This window comes from Pleurodeles waltl, chromosome 11 (genome assembly GCF_031143425.1).
Source record: "Pleurodeles waltl isolate 20211129_DDA chromosome 11, aPleWal1.hap1.20221129, whole genome shotgun sequence".
Taxonomy (NCBI): Eukaryota; Metazoa; Chordata; class Amphibia; order Caudata; family Salamandridae; genus Pleurodeles; species Pleurodeles waltl.
In genome coordinates, this window is record NC_090450.1 from 506,607,633 (window position 1) to 506,620,650 (window position 13,018).

At 47.4% G+C, this 13,018-nt stretch overlaps 1 protein-coding gene across 2 annotated transcripts in view; it reads right to left on the reverse strand.

Moving 5' to 3' along the window:
• Window positions 1-13,018, reverse strand: part of ANKMY1 (ankyrin repeat and MYND domain containing 1) — a 384,121-nt gene that overhangs the window by 101,620 nt on the left and 269,483 nt on the right. The gene's annotated exons all lie outside the window — the stretch shown is intronic.

The window sequence follows — 13,018 nt, forward strand, 5'->3', positions numbered from 1 at the left end:
AGCAGTATTTTCTTAGGTGAAAAGCATCCTCTGATTAATTTTGGATGCAAGGGTACCTAAATGCAGGATTGCACTCCTCGCGTAATTCCACGTAATCTTGCATAATGTTGCTCTAAATTTGCATATTGACACTACAGAAAGTTATGTGTTACACCCACCACTAATTGTTGCATGACTTCCCTATCAATGCAACGAGTGCAACAACCTGTATCAGCGACAGACTCATGGAGTCCCACTGGAATCAGATATTTCTAGATAAGCAAACCTCAGTCACTTTATTGTGGCATGCTTCATCACAGTTAACCTTATTCCATCGTGGAAAGATAGACTGACAGACTGGATGCAAAAACATATGCATGCAGAGACCACTAGGCATGGTATAATACTTCTTGTCTTGCCTACTGGTTCCAGAATATTATTTTTTGCCTCATACCTCTTAGTCCATTGGCACAGACAGAGAGGTCTTGGATACATGTAAACTTGGGGAGCTACTTTTCACTATTTCAACTGCACCAGCTACACTACAATGACTTCAGAGCCAATACATGCGTGTGACGCACAACAATGCAACTCACTGAAGACTCCAGTATGCTAACCATATAAAATGCCCAGTCCGTCAGACTATTAGGTACCATTAAGGCAGATGGCTGACAAGCATTAGGCACAAAACAATGGGCATAGTCTCTTGATAATGTAAGTGGTTTGAAGGTTGTATGCGTGTGTGTTACGAATTCCACAATGGCCTGGTTACTGTGACTGCAATTAAGAAAAGTTACAAACCACACAGTGAAGGGTGGGTGTTATATGGCTTTCTACATGCTAAATAAGAGGAACAAGGAATGAGAGACCTTGCTGTTTGCAATTAATACAATTCTGATTGAGTACACAAATAAGGATAATTACCTAATTACCATAGGCTATGCATGACGCTAAGTATGTGGTAGTACCCATGACTAGAAGGATTATTGGTATCCTATTCCCACTCAGTAAAGCCTGATTATTGAGAATGGACTAACATTATTTTTAGCCATACAAGGGATTGACTACAGAGGGTGCCTCCCTAGTTAAGCCACTGACAAAATGATATCCCTTAGTTTAGTGCAAGTTGTATGACAGAGAGTGCATGTATTAATTCACCTTTCTCCATGTGTACCATGTTGATCCGTAGAGTCTGCATGTTTTATCACTTTGAAAACACCACTGTCATAGTACCTTGTGCATTTAAGTGGCGTGTGTATAGTATACAGCTTTTTATTTCACTATATTTATATACCTCTTTAGGTTGCATCCTTTGCTGTCTTACGATCACCTGAGGTATGATAAAACAAAAAGTGTTCCCTAATCCGGCCCTGTGTGTATGAGTACATGCAGCAGCTTTGTAGGGATCTAACATAGCCCTGATGGAGGCCTCTGACCCCCCCTGTGGGCAGTGCAACAGGCTGAAACATACAAGCATTGAGGATGTATGAGCTATAGTACTCATTAGGCATTCCTATTATTTTCTTTTTTATTTTACCTGACGTACCCACACTAATAAAAGAAACATCATTGGGTTTACCCTAAGGCCCTTTTATAGCTCTGAATCACACTTCTTTCCAGTATTACTTTATAAAGGAGCCTCTCAATGAGGAGGTTGAGTCCGTCCTGGCAGTAATATCTTTCCAGGATGGAGTAAAGTTACTGATGACGAAGATGCCACAATAAAGCTGTTGAAGTTTCTTAACCAGAAAGATCTGGTTCCATATATGTCTGGACAAAAGTTAAATTCTGCCATCATAAATTGCAAAACGTTGTGTAATCATGCGCCATTTGTAGTAAAAAAAATAATGTGAAAGGCATAATATGCAGTAAAAATGTACTGTGAATGGAGCAATTCTTTTAAAAAAATAAGTTTGAAATACAGAAAAGGCATATCTGTTATTTACAGTACTGTTTAAATGTGTCATTGTGTCAAAAATTGACACAAGGATGCATTTCATCTTAAAGTGTAGAGCAAAATGACTTCATTTTGCGTATTTTGCCATACTTTGTGTGATTACAAGAAAGGAAATTACATGAGTTTTGCACACCTCTACTTCCACTGGGACTCCTTGAGTCTGTCGCTCATATAGGTTGTCAACTCGTTATGAGATAAACTAAAAATCTTTATATGGGGTTTTACACCCCGAAAAGTTAGATACATCATGTGGCAAATGATACGTTTTGAAGCCCAGTGAATCCCAAACATTGATTACAAGTAGGATGGATTGAAAATGCTTCAAGGTTTTTCTCTCACAAGTGACCTTTGGTAAATTAGTGCCCAACTGAATATCTGAAAAAACATCATCCCTGTAACATGGGTGTAAAACTGACAGTATTTAAAGAGACTTTTTAAAAGATTATGGTTCTCCTCCAAACATTTATGGGTGGGAAACAGTGGGAAATTTAGCTTTTTCAAACACCATTGACTTATAGATTTGATGAAAACTGGAGCATTAAAATACAGCTTTGGAGAAGGGCTTTGTGATTAATACAAACAAAGATACAATTTAAAACACTTTGTGCTGCACACTTTCCTACAACCCCATTTACACTTTTAAAAGTCTCTGTAAGTGAACAATTACTTGTATTTTATGTTTCAATTGCAGACATTTGTGTGGCATATTTCATAGCTCTGCAGAGCTACACATTAACACAGTGGTTCTGGAATAATTTTCAGACTAGGGGTACTGCCGGCAATGTCACATCACTGAACTTATAGAGGTTCAGAAACATCCAAGCATCACACAATGAACAAATGTCACAAATGAACCACACCCATCCAGCAGGATAGTGGTAAGGATGCAGTTTGCAGCCAGTGTTGCATTTAGGAGCACAGTGTCAAAAATATATTACTAATGCAAACGCATGGTGAGGTTATTTACAGGCACTACATTTTTCATTGAAATGAAAACTAAATTTGCACAGACATACCGTTTTCCTGATAAAATTATACAGAACACAAACAATAACGTGTAGAAATTGGATTTCAGTGAATATCTGTCATTTGCGCATCAGCAAGTGGAGTGTCTTGATTTGTTTTGATCATATTAAAATGTTGGTTTCCTTCACACTTCAGAATTACAAGCTAATCACTTAATTTGTGCTTTCCTAACTGCTTATTTACTTTCCTTTTACACAAGCAAGATTGTCACTTAGTTCACTTTACAAAATCCTCACACTTTACAGTAAGAGAATGAAAAGACAACACTAGTCACCATGTTATGGATTAAATCTGTTTATTATTTTTAGAGGCACTAAAACATATAAATACAAAATATGAAATGCAAGTACAGTACATCACAGTGCAATAAATGGTATACATCTCCGCAGCAGAAGCTCTAAATCCACTGACAAAGATCTTCTAGGCTAACTCTAGATTTGGCTCAGGGGAGCCTCGGTACTAGTCTCTTCTTGGTAATAGAATTAGCATGGGGAGCACATCTAAAAATCTTCCAGACTGCGAGTCCCCTATAAGAAAACGAAACAAACATACAAATAAAATGAAACACATTAACAATGCTCCCCTTCAGCTTCCATGTCATCCTCCTATCTCTCCATCACTCCATCCTTCCTCCTACCAAATCACAGCCCTCTGAAAACTCTGAATCAAGCATTCTAGTCAGGGTTCAGGTCAGCCTCAGGACTCTCAGATAAGCTGGGCATGTCAACTCCGTAAATTCTGCAGATAGAATCTGCAGAAATGGCTTCCATAGTTCACTCAGTTCCCCCATCCGCTGCTGCGAGGCCAATGTGAGTTTCTCCATGGTAAGGATAAACCAGAGTTTCTGGAGCCACGCATTACGCATCAGGACCCTATCTGTACCCGACATGGTTAGGATCAGTTGTAGGGCTGCGTTAAGTGCCAGAGCCATCTGTCTCCCCCTCAACGACCTCAAGGGAAATTTAAGGGGATTAGGCAGCCCCAGCAAGATGTATGATGGAAATCTGGGGATCTTAGTGTGGAACGCTATGTTAATCTCATCAATAATGTCCTCCCAATAGCAATGAAGTTTGGGACAGTGCCAAAGCAGGTGCACAAGTGTGCCTGTGCCTCCACACCTCCTCCAACAAAGGTCAGATTTAGCAGGGTCCCACGCGTGTATACGCGCCTGAGTGTAGAACCAGTAGGAGGCCACCTTGTATGACGTCTCCGTCCCCGCTGCGTTATAGGCTGTGTGATGTATTCTGTAGAAAATACTGTCCCATTCCTCATCCGAGAACTCCCTCTCCAACTTTTTCTCCCATCGCAACTGTCCTCTAGTCCTAGGCGGGCGCTGTTCCCCCTGCAAGAGCCGATAAAGTTCTGAGATGACTCCTTTATCATCTTTCTTTAACAGGAGCCATTTCTCGAATGGCGTAAGAGGTCTATCTATCAACGCTCTGTTTGCCGGCTGCAAAGCCCAGTGCTGTATCTGATAATACATCAATCTATCTGCCTCCGTCAAGCCATACGCTTCCCTCATCTGTTCAAAAGACAAGACCCTTTGTTCATCAAAGAGACCTCCCACTCTTTTACAGCCCCCCTCGTACCAGCGTCTCAGAGCCTCCAGCCGAAGCCCAGACTCAAAGTCTGGGTTTGCGCCTATGGGGGTAATCGGGGATGGGAAGGACGTCAAAACGGATCGACTGGCCACTGTATCCCATATGAGAAGCGTAACCCCGTGATTGGGGAAGAATAAAGTCTGGCTGCCCTATGTCGGCGTTGAAGCCATGGCTCCTTCCATATATGCGAGCCCGCTACAGCCTGGTCCATGAAGCACCAATGTTTCTCAGTGAGCGGGCGATTCCACTCCAAAAGAAAGCGCAGCTGTGTCGCCAGAAAGTATCGCTGGAGGCAAGGGATCGCTAAACCTCCCCCACTCTTAGGACGGTACAGCACCCGTCGCGATAGCCGCGCCGGTCGCCCCTCCAATATAAACTTCAGAATTGCCGATTGGAGAGTAGCTATCGTTCTCGGGGCGGATTTAGCAGAAGCACCTGAAACACATAAAGGATGCACGGTAAGATTGTCATCTTCACCGCCGCCATTCTACCCAGCCAAGACAGTTTGTGCCTCCCCCACGATTCCAAATCCCGCTGAACTTCACGAACTAGCGTCGTATAATTCAGGCTCGCTGTCTTAGCGACCGAGGTCGCTAGCTCAACTCCTAAATACGGGAGACTCGAGCACGACCAGAGAAAAGGGTAGCTAGCTCTCAGGTCTGCCTCATGATCCGGCCTCACCGACAAACCGAGAACCTGAGACTTCTGCATATTAACTCGAAATCCCGTGACCTGTCCAAACTCAGCTATTATCTCCATTAGCGCTGGCAGTGAGGTCGCAGGCTCTGCCAGAGTAAGGATCACATCATCTGCATAGAAGGTGATGAGATGATGGTCTCCGCCAAATTTCACACCCGAAACCAAAGGACTATCCCGCAACCTCTGCGCAAGGAGCTATATATATAGCGCAAATAAAAGGGGAGAAAGCGGGCATCCCTGTCTGGTCCTGCGTCCGACCAGGAAGGGCAGGGAGAGCACCCCATTAACTCAAACCGCCACCCTGGGCGACCGATAAACGCAACTGCTTTAAGACCTGAAAACGGGGCCCAACCCGAACCGCTACAACACCTTAAAAAGATAGGGCCAATGAACCCTAACAAATGCTTTTTCAGCGTCGATAGAGAGGAAAAGCGCCTCCCTTCGGGAGCGATCCGTTTTATCCAACAGGTGCAGGAGCCGTTTCGTATTGTCACCGCATTGTCAGCTTGGTATAAAACCTGATTGATCCGGATCAATAAGACCCGGCATATAAAAATTAAGGCGGGAAGCAAGAATGCCCGTGAACAACTTGGCATCTATATTCAGGAGCGAGATCGGCCTATATGAGGCACACTCCTCAGGAGCCTTACCCGGTTTATGTATAACTACAATGGTAGCGTCCAACAAACTAGGGGGGGTCATTGCAACCCTGGTGGTACAAGACCGCCAGGGCTAAAATGACGGAAGGACCGCCAACAGGCTAGCGGTGCTTCCAGGGTCATTATGACCGCGGCGGAAGCGCCGCAGTCGCACCGCTGGGGCCGGCGGTTTTCGGCCACAATGGCCCTGGCGGTAGTAATCCGCCAGGGCAGCGCTGCTAGCAGCGCTGCCCAGGGGATTGCGAGTCCCCCTACTGCCGGAAAAGGCTGGCGGTATGGGGAGTCGCGGGGAAGTGCAGGGGCCCCCTGACAGGGCCCCAAGCGGCTTGCACCCGTCGCACGTCCGCAACACCGCCGGCTCCATTTGGAGCCGGCTCCCATGTTGCAGCCCACATCCCCGCCGGCCCAGGGGGGATGTCATCATGGGCACCGCGGGAGTGCGGCAGCATTGGCGGGCACATGGCGGTTACAACTTGGCCGGCGGCAAGCGCCGCCCGCCAATGTTGTAATGAGGCCCTAGGTGTCAGAGCTCCTGTCATCCGAAAGGAGTTAAAAAGACGCACCAAAAGCAGAGCGAGTTTCAAGCAAAAAGTCTTATAGAATAAGGCCGTAAACCAATCAGGGCCAGGGGACTTCCCAACCTTTAGTCGAGAGATTGCCGTAATAACCTCTTCCAATCTTATCGGCTGGTCCAACAGAAACGCCTCCTTCTCACCGAGAGGCGTGATTGCTATGCCCTCTAAGAATGAATCCAATGACTCGGGATCTCTCTCATCAGCCGCGTATAAGCCCCGGTAAAACTCTGCAAAAGCCTCTGCAATCAGATCACTCGTACCCGCCATCATTCCAGAAGGGGAATGGATCAGTTTTATCGCAGACTCTGTGCTCGCAACCGGTGTGCCAATAGCTTCCCGCACCTATTGCTCCCAACATAGAATTTGTGTTTGAGTCTCGTTTTCGCATACTCCACTCTATCCCAGTCCAACCTCTTCAGCTGTTGCCTTACCTTCTCTAATTCCCGCCAGATTCGAGGCGCGCCAGTAGACCTGTGGGAGCGCTCCAGCACAACCACCCTCTGCTCCAGCTCCTTCCTTATCTCTCTTCTTGCCTTGTTATCTCCCTGCGGACAGTGCCATCACCTCGCCCGCACCACTGCCTTCATAGCCTCCCATACTATCTCAGTTGAAGTGCTACCATCATCATTAAAACTAAGGTAGTCCACGATTACGCATCGAAGTGCCTCTACCGTTGTCTCACTCTGGAGCAGGGAATATCTAAGATGCCAACTCGGGTACCCACTCGGCCCACCCCTACTATAACTTCCACGGTAATTAGGGCATGATCAGCCAAAGCTCTGGGTTCAATCGTGGCCTCCCGGACCCGGGAGACAAATTCCTGCGAGGCCAGGAAAAAATCAAGCCGAGCGTATGTCTTGGTTGCCGCCGAGTAAAAGGAGTAATCTCGGAGCGTAGGGTTCAACTTTCTCCAGACATCCTCCAACCCACAATCAGCCAGCCACTGACGCCCCACCTCTGATATGGCCCCAGCTTGTCCAAAGGGTTGGCCAGAGCGATCAAGCTCGTCGTCCATCACCAAGTTAAAATCTCCTCCCACTAAAATAGTACTATCTGGAAAGCTAATAATTTGGGAGATCACCTGTCTCAGGAATGCCTCCTGTTGGGCATTCGGAGCGTAAAGAGAAGCGATAGTAAAAGAGATGGCTCCAAGTCTAATGGCCAGGAATCTGCCTTGTACTTCATGTATCCTCCCCACTATCTCCCCAGAGAAGGTCCTGGAAAGCAATATTGCCATGCCTGCATGCTTTGTAGTTGCTGAGGACCAAATCTGCCTAGAGAACCACCTTGAGCACATGCGATATGTGTCCTTATGCAATAAGTGTGTCTCCTGCAATAGACATATGTGACACCCAGATTTCTCCAGACCAGACAGAATCGCTAATCGCTAATCGCTTAGTCGGATTATTCAGCCCACGAACATTTAAACTAAGACACCTAACCGTCATACAGCACAGGAAAGCAGTTGTGCAGGTGGGGAGGAGTTCCACGGAGGGGCCAGGATCCAGAGCCGGACCCCTGTCGCTCCAGCTCACATAGCCAAACCTCCAAGACCATCCATGACCGAGCTCACAGGGAAGCATACAAACAAATAACCAAAATGCACAACAGGTGCTTATACCAACAAAGTCCTCTCTCACACATCCTAAGAGGTAAAAGTCTCAACTGGGCTGTAGAACCACACATGTTCCTCCACCAAGTCCGCCGGCTCCGCCGCCCAGACCCCCTTCAATCATCCACAGGACTGAGGCCAACGGCCCCCAGCTGACCAGAGGTCCCCCATCGCTCTTCGTTTAGGCACTTGTCCCAGCTGCCACACTGCTCACTGCCAACTGACGCCTCGAGATCTGCTCCAACGCAGTTGGGCGTTGCTGTTTCTTTCTTCTTTCTTTCGTCCGCCAGCGCGGGCGGTCGCCGTCGTTTGAACCCAACTTTGAGCCCGAAGCAGGGGTGTCTTCCTCCAAGCCCAGGATCCGGTTAGCCTCCAATATTGACTTCACCTGGCGAAGCTGATCCTCCCAGCGAAAAACAAGGCGGATCGGATGGCCCCACGAGTAGGACACTGCCCGCTCATGCAGGTGCTCTGTGATGGGTTTAAACTCACGCCGTCATTGCAAAGTCCGAACCGAAAGGTCCAGATATAGTTGAAGCTGATGTCCTCTAAAAAGGACCTGTTGGAGATTGCACGCCTTTTGCAGTATGCTTTCTTTCAGCCCAAAATTATGGACACATGCTAGTATGTCTGGCGGGCGGTCCCCAACTCCTCCAGGTCGGCCCACGCGGTGGACTCTATCGAGGGTGATCTCTCGGGTCTCCCCAAGTTCAAAGACTGAGCGAAACAGCGCCACCACGAAGCCTCCAATGTCCTCCTTCTCAGCCCCACGCGGCACTCCCCTGATGCGGATGTTGTGTCTGCGCGTCCAGTTCTCCAGGTTCTCCACCGTCATCTGTAGGAGATCCTGCTGCTCCCGCAGGCGTACAACCTCCTGCTGCAGGTCCGCCACCTCCTCGCCACGGATAATTTCACCATCCTCGACCTGTGTCAGCCGCTCACCCAGGGATGAAAGCTCAACTCTCAACTCCTTCACCTCATGAGATATGTCTTTGCGGAGTGCCTGGAGGTCACTCCTGAGCGATTCGAACAAGGAGGTAAGAAAGTCCTTAGTAACTGGAGCTGCCTCGTCCTCTGTCACCTCCCTCACTGTCTCTGGGATCCTCGTGGTCGGCGGCTCCTCCAGAACCCCTCCTGGCAGCTGGCGCCCACCGGTCAGCATATCCCGGACCGTCCGGTCCCGCTTAGGCTTAGAGGTCGCCATCCCCTCTGCCCACTAACTGCAGGCAAGCAAATGTCTCAGTCTGGCCACCGCGCAGTGTCACTGTAGGCCATGTCTTCTAGGCCTCAATCCCTCGCCAAGGACATCAACCTTCCATCTAAGGATAGTCCATGGGCCTCCTCACGGCCACGCTCACCTCCGCTCTGGGTATGGCCGTCACGCGCCGTCCGCACCACTGGACTGCCGCACCGGTCCCCTTCGCCACTCAGGGATCTCAGCTCCAGCTCCAAATGGCAGGTGGGCCCACCGATTCCCTCACTCTCTCCTCTTTGGGGTCCCCCCGGCAGGGCCCAATATGGACGGCTCCAGGCCTCCACCGGGCCTCCAGCGCAGGTCTCACCTCACTGCGGGGGCACAGCTCCCTCCAGGGGCGTTGCCGCACCCCCTGCACCCAACCAGCAGTCTATCGGGCCCGGGCTCGCGACACACAAGAGCCCGCGGCACCCTGCGCTCCTCAGCCTCTGGCGCCGGACCGGCGCTCCCGGGTCCGTGCACTTCGGGTGCAGCGGCCACTCACTCCCACAGAGCCCCCGATGCCCCCCCTGTCCCAGGCGTCACAGCGGGGCACCTCCGGCCGGCCGGCCGGCCCAGCATCTAGGTAGCAAATTAAGGGCTTAGGCGGTGGAGCTCGGACCAACGCGTCCACTCACGCCGCCATCTTGGCCACGCCCCCAGTCGCCATGTTAAAAGAATGTGCAACATTTTTAGAAGACTAGACTGCCATTTGACACCTGCCTTTGAAAACAGAAAATGCGACAAGATAAAAACTAAATTTCAAGTCCTCTTTAATGCTCCTTCTAGTGTTGAAATCAGCCAACTTAATGCTATCCATATAATCGACTTCAGAAGGATGAAAGCATAAAGAAGTCATGGTGGGATTCAAAAGAATGGGCTGCCAGTCACACACATCAGCTCCAGGCCCACCAACCCAATGCACTCTCTTAATGGCTTACTAATAATAGTTTACTGTAACTGTGAGAAACTGGGCTATAGGTTGAGACGGATGGATGCCTCATTCAGGCAACAACCACAGTCCATCCCCAGGGTGAACCATAAAAAGGCACTATATCAACCTGTGCTTAATCTTCTGGTAGCGTGGCCAAAACAAACAGGCTTAAGGTTTTTTAAAGGTAATAAGTGAAGTATTTATGCAGCGCACAAACAGTAAGAAAGTGAAAACACAACAAAAGGAAAATCCTAAAGAAAGAGAGAGTAGATTTTAATAGATAAAATGATTCAAGAAGAACAAAAATCCAATCGGTAGAACCAAGATATACAATCTTTAAGCTTCTAATGAAAACAGCGCCTACAAGCACAAAGCATCCCTGGCAGTCATCTGGTTATGTTAGACTTGGGAAAGTCAAAAATTAATGGCGACCAGGATAAAGAACAGGTCGGAAGCAGGGCCCAGGTTAGTCCTACTTTAAGCTTACCTTCTAAGTCCGGCACAAAGAGTTTGATTAACGTTGGAGAAGACCACAAAGTGGAGGCAGAACACTGCAGATGATCACCATGTAGTGTAATAAGCAGGCCAGGCGTTGCAGGCAGTCGTCGTGGTAGTGTAAAAAGCCAGTCAAACATCACAAACGGTTGTTGCTGTCACTTCATGTCAGCGGTCATTGCTGTAGAGCAAGCAGCAGGTCTCACATTGCTGGTTGTCTTGGACTGTCGTTCTTGACATGAATGCAGGGTTGACTGGAGCTTTGCTTTGGCGGTCATAAGAGGTGGCAGAGATTCAGCACTAACAGGACTGTTCGCAGTTAAGACGAGCTCATACTTCAGAATTCTCACCTTTTCTGTATGAAAAGTACACTCTGATGCCAGCCACGGGCCTAAGACCCGGGAGACACCACTTGGGGATCAGGGACTCACTCCAGCAGAAGCCAGCAGGGCTCAGGTAGGTCCAGTTGCAGCTCCAAGCAGGTCCAGTTACAGCAGTGCTATCACAAGAAGGCATGTAAAACTTGCTGTGTCCCTGTAGCTCACACAGGATGTCACCAACTGACCCGGGGAGTCACACTGGTTAGCAAGCAGGTCCAGTCTTCCTTCTCAAACAGCAAGGATGTCCGTCAAGCCGCAGGGCAGTCCTCTGGCAGAAGGGGAGTCCTATTGTGACTTCCACATGCCCAGGAGTATTCACGTGAATGGCTCTGGAGGTTCAAAGTGTATGCCTGGTGTCAGCCTTTGCGTGGGAGGACTACCTGTCCTACTGCCACATCTGTTTCAGGAAACATCTTACCCTCCCATGTCAAGGCTCCGAACTGTCTGGGGGTGACAAAAATCCAGGGCAGGCCTGGTGTCAGGTTCCTTTGTGTCTGCAGGAGAAAAACACTTTTAAGTGTAAATGGGGCAAGGTACAACCCCTCCCCAGTCATTATCAGGATGGCCCATTAAGCCACACCTAAGCTCCCTTTGTGTTACTGTCTGGAAACAATACACAAAGCCCAAAAGAAGAGTTACTCACACTCATGTGACCCAGACACTGGCAGAATGCACAAATAAGTGGGACAAGAAAATGCCAACTTTCTAAAAAGGGCAATTTTAGAATTGTGCCTTTAAATCTGGGTTTACCTGATAGGTGAACTCCCTAGAGATCACAGATGGAAGTGTGGGCAGTGAATAGTAAGTTGAAAAAATAATGCACCAGTAAGCAACAAGTAGCACATATATGTGTTATTACACTGAACAGCATAATTGTGATGTCTTGGACATGGGTATCCTATAGAGTTTATTGCAATCACATTGTTTATGCGTTTTTTTTATTAAAACAAGAAAAAAAAATTAAAAGCTGACTTTACCATTAAAGAGGATCTTAAATTACAACTCACTTGAGAGTAAACAGCATATCTCTATCTGCTATCACTTCTCAAATGTAAGCATGTAAACCAATGTTTTCCTATCGGAGAGGTAGGCCTACAAAACAGAAAATCTAATTTAGGAGCTTTTCAGTATTAGGACGGGTACTCTGCATCCATTCTGCTTTTTAGGGCCTACCTAAGGGATGAATTGTAAGAATTAAAAATGACGTTTTAGGACTGGCAAAATGTTTATTTTGCCAGGTCAAAAATGTCAGTTTAGAACTGCACTACGGGCTACAGTGGCAGTCCGAGACATGCTTTACAAGGCTACTTTAGTGGGTAAAACAAGGAGTGCTGCAGGCCTACTGGTAGCATTTAATTTACAGGCACTGGGTACAGGCTGTACTATTTATTAGCAGCTTACAAGTAAATTAGATGTGCCATTTGGGTGTAAGCCAATTTTACTATGTTTGAAAGAGAGAGCACAAGCATCTTAGTACTGGTTAACTATATTAACGTGCACAGAGTCCCACGGCCAACAAAATGAATTCAGCAAAAGGAGGAGTGATGGCAAAACGTTTGGCGGAATACCAAGCCACGGATATCAAGTCTAGCAGAAATGTTATGTTAGCCACAGTAAAACATATCATATACTAAGAATATGTTCCCAACCTTGGTTTCTCATGCTTGAAAATTTAACCTAGTGTGCTTGTATAATAAGGGCCTTATTCATAAAGATAAATATACATATGTATGTTTACTCATGTGCCTATTTACTACTAAACCTAGGTGCAAATCAACAGTTTTTTTTATGATTCGCCGTTCCAAATGTAGATCTATACCTAGGTGGTAACGTACAAGTCTCAACCCCCTCGAAACAAGGCGTGCAG